This window comes from Astatotilapia calliptera, chromosome 3, assembly GCF_900246225.1.
Source record: "Astatotilapia calliptera chromosome 3, fAstCal1.2, whole genome shotgun sequence".
In the NCBI taxonomy this organism is placed as follows: domain Eukaryota; kingdom Metazoa; phylum Chordata; class Actinopteri; order Cichliformes; family Cichlidae; genus Astatotilapia; species Astatotilapia calliptera.
Window position 1 is genome coordinate 18,676,375 of NC_039304.1, and position 14,900 is coordinate 18,691,274.

The following is a 14,900-nucleotide window of genomic DNA, read 5'->3' on the forward strand; positions in this document are numbered from 1 at the left end:
CTCTTTCATCTGGCCAAGCCACAGTTAGCATCACCCTGGTTTTCTAGATAAAAAGCCAAACTACTTTTCCCATTGGAAAACAAATTGAACATACGTACATGTATCTTTAAATAAATCGACACCACATTTTGATTGTGAAGAAAGGACAATGTAGGGTCACCCACCAGGTGGGCCAGTGGTGCAATGGATAACACGTCTGACTACGGATCAGAAGATTCTAGGTTCGACTCCTAGCTGGCTCAATTCTTGAATCCAGAAGAATCTTAAATCCTGGATTTATGGCTCCGGATAAAAGCAAGTGTTTTTAGCACATTACTTCATCATCGAAGATTAGATTTCCATACCAAAAGAGCAAAATTGTTACCTCGTTTCCAGTTTTGTTACTATAATATCATCAGGAGTTGAGGAACCAAACTTCTCATGTGTGTACATCTTATGTCATCAATATATATATGACTTCATCATGTTGCCTAGCAACTACCGAGAAACACGCTAACAATACAGATTTTTAGCATTTATGCATCTATATCAACTGATTTAATTTTTATGGCAGTAGCATCTCATTAATAGCCACTAAAGTTATGTTATGCTATATAATATACTATGATAGTATCAATTTTCCTTGCAGCCATATTGCAGTGGGTTAAAAATTACCCGTTTTTAGCATCTACCATCGATATTTTTCTGCTTTTCTCAGCGTGATCAAGTATATCAGCCTGTGGTCTTAAATCATGAATACAAATTAATAAATAAAAGTTTCAGTAACTATTTTGCCAAATGCTTTCAGACTTTGCAGACACAGTTTTGGTGCAAAAAGAATTCCTTTTCCTAAATGTGTGTCAGCCGATCCAAACATCTGTCAAAACAGTTAACAAGCAATCAAAAAGATTAAATTTATAATTAAGTATTTATCTGCATGCGACCCATATGGGAAAAAAATCAGTAAGAAATATTTGTTTGATGTATATTTTGTGTTCTGTGTCTGTACTAGACTTACAAAACCTTTATTCTGAAAGAGTTACTACTGCAGATAAGGGATAATTGTGCTCTTTTTCAATATAGGATGATTTAATCTTTACTCCGGTCATTTGTTCCTATAACTCTGCACTGCCTCTTTGATTAACTTGCACAAAGTGAGCGCTAGAAAGTTGGTGTAATTCCTCGACCAACTTTGCAGACCTCACATGACCAGTACAGCCACCAAACACGAACAACTCCACAGCGATCGCGTTCTTCAACCTGGCCCAAAAGCACGACGACAGCAGCTGAGCCCCCTCCCTCCTCCGCACGCTCGCACCCTTAATCAAGGTTGGAAGATGCATTTGGTGAATTCAGAATTTCAAGCACCTCTCTACTCTACCAGTGTCTCGACTTCGCCTGATTAAAATGATAGAGGGGCTGGAGAATGTTTGATCTCCAAATCAATTTACATTTAAGATTCAATTTTGCACCTGCAAGACTTTGATTTTGGAACTTTACGCCTTCCCCCCGTCTTGCGAGGACGGAGATTAATCTACACCAGCTGTTGAAGGAAATATTGTTGATTTTTTTTCTCTCTCCTCTCTTTTACTCACAAATAAATTCAAATAAATTCTCACAGATGAATCAGCCTGTGTGATATGTTAAACTATTTTTTTTTCCCCTCGATTAAAAACGTGCCTTTAAAACTTTGTCTGAGGTGAATATTAACACGGAGTGTGATCTAAGACTATCTGCTGCTTACAACTAATATACCCAGGGACACACATAGATGAGAACATGAAAACTCTCACACTCACATGCACAGAGAACAAAGAAGCAATCCAGGTCCTTTGAAGCATAGAGGGAGTTATTTATTTGGAAAAAAAAAAAAATCCAAAGGGGTGGAATGCAATCGATGCTGAGAGGTGAGAGAAGAGGAACTGTGGGTGCAACAAACAAACAACAGGGCCCAACACTAAATCAGAGCTTACAGTCTTAATGTACACCTCCAGGGGGACATATCTGTTTTAGAACAACCACAATGACTTATTGATCCTGGAATTGAATTACCCGTGCCCTCTCCCCCTTTATACATGCCCACAATATTAAGACATGTTTGATGTTTGCATGCATTTAATTAAAACAGTTCTCAGGAGAAACACTTTAAGAGCTCGATTTGCAGTGTTTCAACAAAAAAAGAAAAGAAAGCAAGCTTCACTTCATTGCTTCATGATTGCAAAATTATTAATAAATAAAGTTAATACTATAAAGCAGATATCCAGTTAGTCCTTCAGCTGAATTGTGGGAGGAATGTAATTGCACTGTTTTATTTTTTAAGTCTATTTTAAATGTTCTGTTTTGTCAGCTTGGAGCTAAATTATAGTTCCACCTCTAAAAAGAAAAATAATCGCAAAGCAGTGTTTTCCATCATGGAATAAATGGTATGCTTAGACAATGATTAAAAAAACAGAGTTTCTTATTTGTTTATTTAATGCAGTTTGGTTTTGGCGTGGACGTGATTTACAGATTTTTATGTCAAGGATGCTTTTGATTGATTTTTCACTTTTCCTACCCGAATGCAGACGTTAGATTAGACCGAAAGGTTAAAGCTACTTTGGAGTAAATATTCCTGTCAAGTTGACTTGACAGGGATTTGATTTGCAGTTTCGCTGGGAAATGTTGGTGAATTTAAAGCATGTTACAGAATATCATAACTAGACTGAGAGGTCTTTAGCCATGATTGTAGCCCTGCACTCTTTGCGCTGACAAGCTGCCAATAATAAAGCTAATATGATGATGTTAAGCAGGTAATTACCATGGTCACCATTTTAAAGTGGCGTGTTTTAAGCCAAATATTGCTGAATAATGTGTAATTATTAGTCAAGGCAAGTAGGCAAGTACGTCAGGGCTGACTGGGATTTGTTTCATGAACGTGCGGTAAAAAACAGACTCATAAACATGAAGCAATCATTTTGAGTAAAATGCAGCTGAAATATATAAAATCAAAGGTTTATTTATTCAAATAATTTATCATTAAGGAGAATGTGCTTGGTATACTGTAAACTCAATCTATAAATGTTGAGGAATTATTATTTTCCCGATTTATTAAATTGTACTTACATACAAACATGTGTTAAAGAATTTGGGGCATAAATATTGTTTGGGGTGAAATACGATGAATTAAAAACCACAGTTCATCTGGGGGATGTAACGGGGATGGATGGAAATTTCCTTTCACACTAGACCTTTCTCTCTCATGGTGAATTAAAAGCAACCAAAGAAATTACGATATATCATCTGCCAATTACAACATTAAGCACAAAATTCGGTGCTAATCTCTCTTGTTATGAATTAAAATTGCGACATTACTGTGGCAAAAACAAAAGAACGATGTGCAAGATATTCCTCTTGGAAAAGGACTTTTTCAAGTGCTTTTTATTTTAGTAGGGACCAAAATGGTTGATTGATGGACGGACCTGTCATTGGAGTCACATGTCAACCTGCACATACTTTTACAAATTTGCAGTATGCATACATTAATGAATTCTACATGTGCAACTGCTTAACAAGAATAACTTATGAATACGGTAAATATGTGTTCTTTGAGATGCCGCTGGTGTGATAGAAATATGCGCATGGTGTCCCTTGACGCTGGTGCTTCGATGCACCAACAGCAACAATGTTGGAAGGTGAAAGATAACCGTCCCTTTTTTAACCTTCTAGGACCTGGCGTCCACATATGTGGACATCACATTTTGGGTTGTCTCGACCAAAATACACAATTTTGCTCCACAAGGGCCCGATATCCAATTACGAGGACATTATACTGCCACTGTTCTATTGAAATCATATGTGGAGCTTATTTTCCTCAGAAACAAAAATCAAGTAAAAAACAAACAAAAAACCATCAGGTAATTCTTTGTTTTTACATTCATCAGGTCTCAATCAGCCCAAATAGCAAAGAGAAATTAAAAATGCATGCATGGAAGAGTTTGGGTCTAAGGAGGTTAAAGAACGATAATGTCTGCATGAGCAGACTGGACATGCAGGTCGCGGTTTGTGTTCCATTTGGGAACTTTATTCAGTTTAACCTTTTATCAGGTGGGAATCGGTATTTGATATTTGGTAACTTTAGTGGTCTACCTCTCCAACCTGTCTTCCCCATGTGTGATGTTTGTGTACTGTATGTACGGTCGGAAGTTTAAGGTGGAGCTGGTTGCCGGCAGCCTTAACCCAATTTCCTTTGGGATCAATAAAGCATTATCAATCAATCAATCCAAATTACCGCCCCTCTCCTCTGTTTTAGGTCATAGAACTACATGGGTTTCTCCCAGCCAATCAACAAAGATCATCTGTCCCCCTAAACCTAATCTTATCTGTATAGCAACTTCATTGACCTTGATAAAGATAGAAATAGAATAGAAATAATGACATAATCTTGTAATAGATTAATTTAGAATTTCCCAGTATTTTAATGAGTACCCTGTAGAGGGTTACCGGAAGATTAAGTTAGATTTTTTTTTCCTTTTACATCATTAGTGCTAAACATTTTTATCTAAACTGCCACACTTACCCAGAATGTTTAAATGTGACACAAAGGGGTCCTTTGTAAACATCAGTGTTGGGTAAGTTACTTTAAAATAGTAACTTAGTTACATTACTAGTTACTTCTCTCAAAAGTAACTCAGTTACTTCAAGTCACTCGTTACTTTCAAAGTAACTAGTTACTAGGGAAAGTAACTTTGGTTTTACTCAGAATTCTCTTGTTAATGTGTTTCTTCCATAACTTTGCCAGTCTTCTAGTTTGCTTACTTGCCACAAGTGCACTGTGCCACCTACCAATAGAAAGGAAAAAATAATGTGCATATTTCCACGGGAGAAATCCCACACCTGGACCGTCATTGACCGCCGCCATGATTCTAGCCTACATCACAGTGTCATGTGCGCCTTTTACATCCAACACAAAAACTGCAGTCGTGGTGCTTTCGATTGTACTCAGAACTCGGAAATTCTGCCTTCTGAATAGGAAGATGTAGGTAACACCAGACTGCAGATGAGCTGCATACAGGGCTGGACTGGGACAAATAAATCGTCCCGGGCATTTTGACTGACCGGCCCGCGATTATAGGAAAAATCATAAAGCCTTTGAATGAAAATAAACACTGTTGTGACAGTGATGTACACTGTTTTGATGGTATATATGCATCAATCTATCAATCGTTTGTTGTAAGATTCAGATAATTATTTTTTAAAAGCGAGACATTTTAAATGAGAATAAAAAAGAAAAGTATTTCTTTGTGCCCACCTCTCCCTGTTAATGCCCTACATGCCCCCCTGGCAACACTTTGCTAGACCCGCCCCTGTACAGTTACCAGCTGTCAGCTACCTAAAAAAGGATCCTGGTGTTATTTGTCTCTCAGAAACAGTTCATAACTTCCCTTCAACTCATTCATGTCACCTAAAAGGTAAACCTGTTTCACCATCACAGCTCTGATGATCCAGTAAGGACATCTCCTGGTTTCATCTTCATGTTTCCCTCTCACCAGATAACCAAACCAACATCATGACGAGCAGCTTTTTTGCAGCTGTGGCTCCAGCAAACATCAGCTGATACTAGAAATTAATATTAAATAAATTCTAACAACAGCTGATCAAGCTTAAACGTGCTGCTGTTGTTTAGCGCGACATCCGCTGGTTTCCTCTTTCGGCGCAAAGTGGGCGATAAACAAACAAGAGAGACGATCAGCTGATCATTGATCAGTTTTGAAAATCTTAGAAATATGATATCTAACCAGATTCTTACTCTGGATGGCATTACCTTGGCCTCCAGTAACACTGTGAGGAACCTTGGAGTCATTTTTGACCAGGATATGTCCTTCAACGCACATATTAACCAAATATGTAAGACTGCGTTCTTCCATTTGCGCAACATCTCTAAAATTAGAAATATCCTGTCTCAGAGTGACGCTGAAAAACTAGTTCATGCATTTATTACTTCCAGGCTGGACTACTGTAATTCATTATTATCAGGATGTCCAAAAAACTCCCTGAAAAGCCTTCAGCTAATCCAAAATGCTGCAGCAAGAGTACTGACAGGGACTAGAAAGAGAGAGCATATTTCTCCTGTTTTGGCTTCCCTTCATTGGCTTCCTGTTAAATCCAGAATTGAATTCAAAATCCTGCTCCTCACATACAAGGTCTTAAATAATCAGGCCCCATCTTATCTTAATGACCTTGTAGTGCCATATCACCCTATTAGAGCACTTCGCTCTCGCTCTGCAGGCCTACTTGTTGTTCCTAGAGTATTTAAAAGTAGAATGGGAGGGAGAGCCTTCAGTTTTCAGGCCCCTCTTCTGTGGAACCAACTTCCAGTTTGGATTCGGGAGACAGACACTATCTCTACTTTTAAGATTAGGCTTAAAACTTTCCTTTTTGCTAAAGCATATAGTTAGGGCTGGACCAGGTGACCCTGAATCCTCCCTTAGTTATGCTGCAATAGACATAGGCTGCCGGGGGATTCCCATGATGCATTGAGTTTTTCCTTTCCAGTCACCTTTCTCACTCACTATGTGTTAATAGACCTCTCTGCATTGAATCATATCTGTTATTAATCTCTGTCTCTCTTCCACAGCATGTCTTTTATCCTGTCTTCCTTCTCTCACCCCAACCGGTCGCAGCAGATGGCCGCCCCTCCCTGACCCTGGTTCTGCCAGAGGTTTCTTCCTGTTAAAAGGGAGTTTTTCCTTCCCACTGTCGCCAAAGTGCTTGCTCATAGGGGATCATATGATTGTTGGGTTTTTCTCTGTATCTATGAAGCGCCTTGAGGCGACTTATGTTGTGATTTGGCGCTATATAAATAAAATTGAATTGAATTGAATTTTCATGATTGAAGTAGAAACGGGAGAGGGAGGGGGAGAGGATGAGAGAAGAAGAGGCAGCTGTGCAGCAAAGACACAGAATAACTCCAGCTTTGTGCTTTTTCATTGTAGCTGAATTACGGGACAAACTGTTCCTTTTCACCTCAATAAGAAACGCGTAATATTTTCTCTGAATACCAGGCGGGACAGTTGGCAACTCTAATAACTTATGAACAAAATAAAGTTCAACATCATTAACTTCATAGCACCCACCCAGCTGTATAGAAACTCCATCATGCTAGCTAGCACGCAGTACGGAAAAAGTCAGCACAACGAAAATAAACTCCACCTAAACTTGGTTTATATCTGACCCAGATAGACTGCAGGTCATAACTTCTTACCTGAAGTTCAGTTCACACTCGGACCAGCGGCTGCCTCGGGTCTCTTTTCCTTCTGCGTCCCCTTTCCCTCCTCCAACTGCTGGCCTCCACCACTTGCTAATGTTACTGAATCTGTGGAAGCTCCGCGATAGCCACCACACGAAGTAACGAGTAACGACCCTATCTAAATCCCAGTAACGAGTAACGCGTTCCTGATTTTGGCATAATAACTAGTTACCGTGCTCGTTACCACAATAATAATGTAGTTACTGTAACGCGTTACTTAATAACGCGTTAGTCCCAACACTGGTAAACATGCATATGTAAGCAGTTCAGAGTGGCAGACTCCTCTCGCTACAACCCACCATGTCACAGCACAGACACAAAAGGAGACCATATGTGTATCTGTGAGATGCCAGCTGCCTTGACAAAAAGGCAGTGTTTGACTGGGAATGAAGCAGGCTGACACGTCATGGCATACATGCTCGAGGAGTCAGCCTGTTCGCTGTGTGGACGGTGCTTAAAATGTCGGGCTGCATGCCCTTGTCATCATGGGCAGGAAACATAACTTTCATATTGATCCATCAAGTCATGCAGAAGTGAAAATGATGAGTTTTATGTAGTTTATATATACAAAAAAACTGTTTATTGTAAAGACTTTTATTCTTGAAAGGTGTGGAGTAGGCTGATGTTCTGGAAATTTATGGAGGATGACAGTTAATAATGTGTATAGGAATTACAGGAACCAGGAGTTGTATTATCTTTAAAAGTCAACCCACTGTCAAAACTCTGCACGCAAAGAAAGAACAGATGACCACAGAGTCCTAATAATCTCCCAAGTTAGCAATTATCCTCGCAGACAGATGTTGTACTGGAATGATGACAGAATGTGTGGGTGGCCATAAGGCTGTCTTATGATCATGGCTGTGCAGTAAAGAGTATTGGGTCTTCAAAATCAAACCCATTTGGAGCATTAATGCACACACGGAAAATATTACGAGTTGTGAGGTACAAGTGTCACATCTCACTGACACTTTGAATATCGTCAATATTTGCCTCTCTCCCTCCTGGGAACACAACAAATGCCTTGCCAACAAAGCTATCAGTGTTTTGTTGAAAAGTTAAGTTGCCTAATGGAAGCGCTAGAGAAAAGGACGCACAGTCACCATAATCAATAGGGTTCTTCCTACGAGATGGGTGAATGTGAGCCACAAATTTCGTGCCAGCCTGGCCGTTTGCTCCTTAGATCTGTCAATCATCAGTACTGAGGCTGAGGACAACGAGGTCATGCAGTGTATAGGTTTTTCTTACCATGATTAAAGTAATAACTTTTTTTAAAGACCTTGTCTGAATGATGAAATGGCTGCATTTATTGGCCACCCACCAATACTAGTGTCAAATGACTCTTGTTTTAGGTTGACTTTAAAATGTTCCCCAAAGGCTCGTGTAACCCAAAGATTTAAACTGCATTATTTATTAAGTATTGTAGCAATACTTGAACGTCTATCACTGATTCTAAGGAGCTTGGAAAGAAAAGCGTCTGGACTTGTTTAGGTTCCTTGAAGATGTGTCACCTCTCATCTGAGAAATTTCTTCAGTTCTAAGAGCAACTGTTGGAGAGTCCCAGATTTTAGGCACTATGGGAGTTTCCCCCCCAAGACGGTCATGGACCCCTATTGATCCTCTACCTAATCACACGAGCCAAGGTGTGAAAACAGGTGTGGGTCACAATCAGCCAAGGATTCAGGTGAACCCATTGTGAAACATAGCCCCGCCCTATCATGTGATTTACTGAGGTCAAAAGGCCCAGGATGTGAGTGGGTGTTGAGCAATGGTCCCTCTAAGCTGCACGCGTGCACAATCGCGTGCTGCTGACACGGTCTCTGCACCCAGAAACTTTGCGTTGCGCACAAAAAAAAAAAAATCTAACCTGAATTGCAATTAAAATAATTATGTTAACAACTCATTCTGTTTTGCAGTGTGAGTCAGCAAGTAACCGGTGACTGGCTGCTCCAGCCAATGATGCGATTCACATTCGTATTTAGGCAGATAATCAGCGTCGTTGACAGGCTATGACAGCGTCCTTATGTGCCGACACCGGTGTTTTAGCGAGCAAAGCAGTGTGGCTGATGAGGAGTGAAGCCATGTCAATAACAACGTGTACAACCATTGGAGTTGTGAGCAGGACAGACGGAACAATTGACGGGAAAAGTGTGGACTTTACACCAGTTTTTAAATTGTGTTGATAGGCCACGTACAACCAGAGTTATGATAAAAATATGCAATGTTTGGTTTTCTTCCTGAATACTATCGTTGGTTATATTTACTGCAGAAACAGTAAAAACTGCGTTTTATAAAGAAAACGCTCGAAAGCACTCTCCACCTGTGAGAAAAGCCAAAACCAAAAAACCCCGCCCTTTCCTATTGGTGGAAAAATGTACCATGTCCACCAATCAAAAAATGATATGGCAACATGGCATTTAGTTGTTTAGGAAGGGGGGAAGTTTTAGGAGTGACGGCGGTGTTTTGAGATGCGAGAGATTTGTGACGTTTAGCGTGTTTTGAGTCTAAAGTTAGTGTGTTGTCTTGTGTAGTTAGTGTGTAGTGTAGTCAATAGTTTTGTTGTGTGTCAGAACAATGAGGTGACTGCTGAATGTTACAGGTGTTACAGGAGTGATACATCTCCTGTTGTCAGGCCTGCAGGTATCAGGCTTGTGATGTTCTCCTTTATCTCATAGTGGACAGAAATTATTTTTTGTGGCACAAATAATTTGTGTGGCATCAAATTTGATGCAGAACAGCTGATTGTTCTGTAAATAGTTTGAAATCTTTATTTAAAAAACGCCTTGGCTGCATTTTTAGGTAAATAGTTGCAAAAAACTTTGTTTGCAAAACTCAGTTACTTTTTTGAAGAAGTAACTATATAATTAATTGCCCAACATTGGTCATTATATACTGTATTTTGCAGACAGAGAGTTACAGGACTCTCTCCCAGACCACAGACTCATAATACAAGTCACAGCTTTCAAAAATAAAATAAGAAGAAAGTTGTGTTTTTAAAATTGGAGTTCAAGTTCTTTTTACTTCCAATAGTGTTAACATACTACACAGGTCGTGAACAAGATTTAATTTTCATTGTAAGTGGGCTAAAGCAGTTAATTAAAAGTAGTCTAACATAAATGTAAATGCTGTAATTTGATTATTTTAATAAACCATGTAACTTAGATGGATTCGATGCTGGCGTGACCACAGTGCACACGCCTGCTGTTGCTCACAGTGGTCCAAGGGACCACTCAGGGAGTTTGTGTGTTCACTCAGACACATGAAAAATTAGAGGGAACATTGGTATCGAGGCATCTGGGAAGGGATCTCAAAACTGGATTATAGATGGCACACAGTTGGTGGCGTAAACCACCGCCTCTGTTCAAAGATGGTCGCTCACAGTGGACATAAATGGCTTATTTCACTCCTCTTTCAAACCATCTGTCCTCTCTGTCCAAAATGTGAACATTGGCATCCTCGAAAGAGTGTCCTTTATCCTTTAGATGCAGATGGACAGCTGAGTCTTGTCCCGTCGAGGTGGTTCTTCCATGTTGTGCCATGCGTTTATGAAGCTCCTGTTTGGTCTCTCCAATGTAGAGGTCTGAGCATTCCTCGCTGCACTGCACGTAGTGTATGCTGCACAGTGCAGTGCGGAATGCCAATGTTCAAGGAAATACAGTCTATAAAATAAAAACAGACTTTGTACAATCCTAATGTGCTTGAAAATCAATGGTTGGTATGACCACCTTTATTCTTCATTGCAGTCTGAGCTCTCTTAGGCGGTCTTCTTCTCATTTAAAGGCTCTTCATTGGATGTTGGCTGCCTTTTCTTCTGTTCTTTGCCAAGATGATCCCACACTGCTTCAATCACATTGAGGTCAGGACTATGGGGAGGTCAATCCATGACTTATAGTGTTATATTGTGTGTTTTTCTATCCAAGTGTGTTTTTATTGCATTGGCTGTGTGTTTGAGATCATGGTCATGGTGTAAAACGAAGACAGTCAGATGCTTTCTAGATTGCATTTCATGGTTGGTCAAAATCTAACATTAGTTCTCTGTGTTTATAAGCCCATCAGTTTCAACACGATCTTCAACACCCACTGACACCAAATTATGACCTTCATTGTGTTTTATAAATGGCTGCAGGCACTCATCCTCTAACCTCCCCTATACATAGTAACAATTTGAAACACCTGATAGAGTCAACTCAGTGCATTTAGACATCTTGACATGGTCAAGACCTACTGAAGTTGAAACCAAACATCAAAATTGGGAAGAAAGGTGACTTTCATCGTGTTATGGTTGTTGGTCCCAGATGGGCTGGTCTGAGCGCCTGAGAAACCTGTTAAAAGAGAGATTTTCCTTCCCACCATCACAAAGTACTTAATCATAGGGGATCGCTGGGGTTTTCTCTCAAATATTGGAGGTTCTTTACCTTTTAGTATAAAGTGCATTGATATATAAATAAACAGGAATACTTTCTTGGCACACTTCGGGCCCCATCGACCTAACTGAGCATCACTTAAATCCCACCGCTTACCTGAGTATTGCTGCTGACCATGTCCTTCCCTTTATGACCACATCTTCTGATGGCTGCTTCCCAAAGGATAACTCACCATATCACAGTTCAGATCATTTCATACTGGTTTCTTGAACATGTCTGTGAGTTCACTGTACTCAAATGAACTCCACAGTCGCCAGATGTCAATATAACAGAGCACCTTCGGGATGTGGAAGAACGGGAGATTCTCATCATGGGTGCACATTTGCAACTGGCATGCAGCTAATAACACAGTTCACTCTTAAACATACAATTTGGAAATTATTGTCCATCAAAATATAATAAGAATTCTTATTTGAACTCATCAAACTGTGACAAAGATGATCAATGGCTTTTATTTGCCAGACGCAAATTCTTTATTACGTTATTTTGATGCTGCAGAAGGTAAATTGCCTCCTATTTTTGGCCAGTAATTTCCAAATTGACACCCTGCATTGTTGAAAGCCAAGCCGGAGCAGCGACAATCAAAATATCAGCCTGCAAGGTATTATTTAGAAAATTATTTTTAAGCCATGTTTGCCTGTTTGTTAGAGAGTACAAAGTGAAAACAGGCACAGATGATAGGGGAAGAGTGTACGAGCACAGAGAGCATGTAGGGCAACCGTGGTCATGAGTCAGACTCAAACTTAAAATGCACCCAGGGATGTATTAGGGTTTCCCATAAGTGTCCCAGAAGTGTTTTCACAGAAATAGTCACCAGTGGTAGATTATTTGACACTTTGGAGATAAATCCAGATGTAGAAAAAGACCAAATGATCATCACTTAAACCGAGAGTTCCACAGATATGTTTAAATTATTGTCAGCAATGTTAGTATGACAGACAAACTTTCAGAAATATTTCAGTTCTACTTTTAAACCCATCATTATAATGAGTTGGAGGGCCTTGAAGGTTAATATACTACACTGTGCTGTCCTATTCTACTATACTGCACTATTCTACTGCACTATTCGGTGTGATCCCAAAGGAAACATCTTTTATCTAAATGTCGATAGTCTCAGAAAGAATTCACTGCAATGTACCTGCAATGAAACTCATTTCTGTTTAAATTATAACTATAACAGTACTAAGAACCCAGATAGGCGTTCTTGCATTCAGAACATCTACTGGCACATTACAAACCCTTTCAAAAGGCTATTTTCTAGCTTTTTTTCCAGGTTTTTGCAAGTTTGAGGAGGCGATAGGTATCCCTCTCTTGTCTGAAAGTTGAACCAGTTAGCTTAGTTTGATCCACAGATAAGCTCTGTCTATCCAAAGCCAAGCAGTACCTGTAAGCCAAGGCAACAATCAAGGACCCTGTCCATGTGATAGTCCTGTAAAACCTCAATGTATTGTTCGTAGTTAAATGACCTGTTACATGTTCACTGTCACATGCACAGACATGCAGCTATAAGTTATATGGCTCTTATTTCAGCAACATGTTAGCCATATTATGTCCATTCTAATTGTCTTAACTAAATCTTGTCAAGAAAATGAAACAGCATGGGTTTTAAAATGCCCAGCTATTTTTTAGCTAATATGCTAAGTTAGCCAGGCTTAGCTTAAATGCTGCACAATGTGGAATGAGCGATTTTTACCAGAGTAAAATGCAAAAGTACATTTGGCCCCATGACGCAATCGGCAATCGTGCAGCACTTCATACATCTTTATGCCTAGTTTCACCAACTGCCTGCCAGAAACCTCCAGCAACCAGTCGGGGAATACACATTTTTTTCCCAGCAGCCGGTGGTTACTTGCTGGTCACTGACTGGTCTCTAGGTCTGTGTGACTGGGGCACTAACCAATATGTAGTATACATTACCAGAATGCTAGAGTTTTATGGGCAAAATCAGCTTCCTTAACTTGTGGCATTCCAAGGCAGGCAGTGTTAGCTCAGTCAAATCTAAAAATAAACACACAAATGTGAATATCACAAATAGCACATTAGCAAGCAGAGCTTTGACAACAGACAGGATACGTAAAAGCCAGTTTAATAAAACGGGCAAGGTGATAGGTGCAGGCTCAGCCAGCACTTTCTGTTTTGCATATCTGAGAAACCAGTACTAAGTTTCAGCAGCACACCACCTTCCCTTTATCTCCCTGTAGATACAGACATCTGACCATATCACACCCCTTTAATTCACCTATTTGTTTGTTTTAATTATATTTTAGTATTGTTGTTTTAAGAGATGCAGGCCTGTGTTTTCAAATGATTGAAAAGAATGTGATGCATAACTGCAGACTGAACAGAGCAGCTCAAGCTTAACCATCTGCAGCAGTAATACTGATCCATACAACAGTAATGGGGAACATTTATCTACAGAATAAATACTTGTACTTTTGATGCTTTATGTACAACTTTCCAGTAATGCAGTTTTATGTGTAGTGTTTTCATAGTGTTTGCTAAACGGATAGTGAATAATTTTGGCAATACAGTAGAGATAGTATTTTCCAATTCTTCAGCCAGGAGGAGTTCAGAAAGGTGAAGACGTCCAGGAAGAGAGCAGCGAGCTGTAAATATATTTGGCATAAGCACAAAATAGTATTTTGGATTTTTTTTGTGTAAAAGTCACGCTGCCTGTAACATAAATACAAGATAATAGTATTGTTTCAATTCAGGTCTGATATATTTCCAAAACTTTTTGTCTACAAACACTCATATTTAACCAATTTTACTATGACAACAGGGAGTGAACAGACTTTCTAATCCCTATCTGCATCAAATCACTGTATCCACTCTTATTAAAATGGTAAAGTTTTGCAAAAAAAAGTAACTACACTTAATAAGTGAATGCATAATTAAATACATGCTATTTCTGGCTTTACAAACTTCCTAGCCTATATTGAAAGCATTTGCAGTTTTAACTTAGTAAAAGATAACTTTAAAGGTTAGCAAACTTACTCTGTTCTTGATCAGCCTCATGCTTTATTCAGCCTCATATCAACAAAGTAGACCATGTGACCCGGGGTTGAGTTGACTCATCATCAAGCCAAAGCCATGTTTTCCTTCCTTTCTGCTGATGGGAGCAAAAAATAGATTTCAGTTGGGAGGAGAGAAAGACTGTCAAGGATGAGAGGGAGCGTCAGTTTGCCAAGATCAATAGGTGAATCAAAACCACT

General features: G+C 39.5%; 1 protein-coding gene and 1 non-coding gene across 2 annotated transcripts in view; both read left to right on the forward strand.

Moving 5' to 3' along the window:
• LOC113013203 (serum response factor-binding protein 1-like) overlaps window positions 1-14,900 on the forward strand; it is a 122,114-nt gene that overhangs the window by 56,237 nt on the left and 50,977 nt on the right. The gene's annotated exons all lie outside the window — the stretch shown is intronic.
• trnar-acg (transfer RNA arginine (anticodon ACG)) lies at window positions 170-242 on the forward strand. The gene has a single exon. It is a non-coding gene; the product is annotated as a tRNA-Arg (tRNA).